This window comes from Lithobates pipiens, unplaced genomic scaffold (assembly GCF_037356315.1).
Source record: "Lithobates pipiens isolate NorthernLeopardFrog02 unplaced genomic scaffold, aLitPip1_a1.2 Scaffold_8, whole genome shotgun sequence".
Taxonomy (NCBI): domain Eukaryota; kingdom Metazoa; phylum Chordata; class Amphibia; order Anura; family Ranidae; genus Lithobates; species Lithobates pipiens.
In genome coordinates this window covers 631240768-631243112 of record NW_027507903.1, presented here as the reverse complement: position 1 = coordinate 631243112, position 2345 = coordinate 631240768, and positions in this window count along the sequence as shown.

Genomic DNA, 2345 nt, shown 5'->3' with positions numbered 1-2345 from the left:
GCCATGCTAATATCCTCTAGAGGGGAATGTCCTCCTGTGGGGTATAAAGTATGTGTATGAGTTTCAATAAACAGTTATTCCTTTGGATTTTACCTTGTATCTGGTATGTGTACGATGTTTGGGGTAAAAAGGGCTGGTATTAGCTCTGTCTGCTCGGAACAGTTTGGAGGTAAGGAATCACTGTTTGGCAGAAGGAAGCACCTAAGCTAGGTGCCAAACAGTTCTGTCACACCCTTTTATACCCCCAGAGTTAATAATAATACTGTAATATGAACTCAGAAAATGGCAATTTAGCTATTTTTATTTTTTTTACTGGACCTTTCTTATCAATATCCCTTTTACTTTCCAGCCACTGCTTATAATATTCAAAACTCAACAGTCTCCTAGGCTTAGTAATAAGGATGTGCTCTTTAGTAAACTGCCCCCTCTATTTTAACACGGATGTCCAAAATACTAGTAAATTGACTCATACAGTGATCCACAGTTTTATGTTTGAATACAGGTAATTGCATACAGCATTTGTCTCTTAGTACTGGAGGACTAGTCTAACCCTTACATTTTTCACCTCATGCCAAGTCAATGAGAAAAACTACAAAATAAAGATGTGATAGAGAGGATGAGTTCCCCTTGTATATATGGTAGTTATGACCTAAAATTGCATTGCATACAGGGTGGCATGATATTTGTAGGCTAAGAGTGTGCTCACATTGCACTGCCAGAACACTAACCGAGCTGTCCCTGAAATTTCTTGGTCAAGGCTTCTGATTGGGAGCCAGCAAGATGTGCTCCCAATCACAAGACTGCTTTGAGAGCCAATCACAGTGACTACATGATACAGAAACTGTGACACCTCATGGGCATTCAGCTCACTTAGAAGCCAATTAACCCACATGTGGCGGCAAGGTGGGTCTGTCCTGGGAACTGAAGAAAAGGAACCAGCAAAGACCCTCCAGGGGATGAATGGAGGGCATACATAACATGGGAGTCAGAAAGTACCTTTTTGATGTCTCTCAGTGTCCACATGATTGGCAGCTGCAACAAAAATGTACTGTATATCTAAATGGTCAAATAAGTATTAGGAAGGCAATCATATGTGTATATATATGAAGGGTCTATATAGCGTATGACCAAATCAGATAATATTATGAGCATATCTGGTAATGATGTAGATACTCAGAAAATCAACCATATATTGTACTTGCATGCTAGTAAGACTGCTTACCATGATATGTCCGTCATCAACATGTGGCATGTGGGGCCATGAAAAGAGAAATTCCATGCTGCTAATCCCTCCATATATACCCTCCAGAGGGCATAGCAGGTTCTACCCTGACACCATATGCAGGTAGTTGAATGGCTCAAAAGCCAATCAGTCAACAAGATGCATCTATCCCAAGAGCTAAAGGGAAGGGACTAGCAAAAGAACTAGCCAAAAAGTGTAACTAGCCAAAAAGTGTCTCAACGTCCAACATGATTGGCAATGTCCAACATGATTGGCAGCTGCAACAAAAGTGTTGTCAACACTCTAGGCCAGTGTTTCTCAACCAGGGGTTCCGCAGAACCCCAGGGTCCCTCGAGAAGTCCCCAGGGACTCCGCGGCGATCTACCCATCAATCACAGACAGCTGATGGGTAGATTGTCTCTAAGCCAAAATGCAGAGTAGCGTGGGAAGTGGCTGTAATAAGACCTCTTTTATAACGCGATCCTTCCCGCCGGCCCCTCCTTTCCTCCCATCCACCCCAGGTGATGTCACATACAAGAACCTGGGGTGGATGGGAGGAAAGGAGGGGCCGGCGGGAAGGAATACATTATGAGATCTTATTACAGCCACTTTCTGCGCTATTTTGCATTTGAAACTGCTGCTGTTTCTGCCCGTGCCCTGTACCCTGCTGCCACCCATGCCCTGCACCCTGCTGCCACCCATGCCCTGCACCCTGCTGCCACCCGTGCCCTGTACCCTTCTGCCACCCGTGCCCTGTACCCAGCTGCCACCCATTCCCTGTACCCTGCTGCTACCTATGTTCTGTACTCTGCTGCCACCCATGCCCTGTACCCAGCTGCCACCCATGCCCTGTACCAGGCTGCCACCCATGCCCTGTACCCAGCTGCCACCGTGCCCTGTACCCAGCTGCCATCCATGTCCTGTACCCTGCTGCCACCCGTGTCCTGTACCCTGCTGCCACCCATGTCCTGTACCCCGCTGCCACCCATGTCCTGTACCCTGCTGCCACCCGTGCCCTGTACCCTCATGTTTCCTGTGTCCTGCTGTATACCGTGTCATTTACCCTTCTGTATGCCAGTGCCCTCCTGTGTGCCCGTGCCATGTACCATGTACCCTGCTGTAT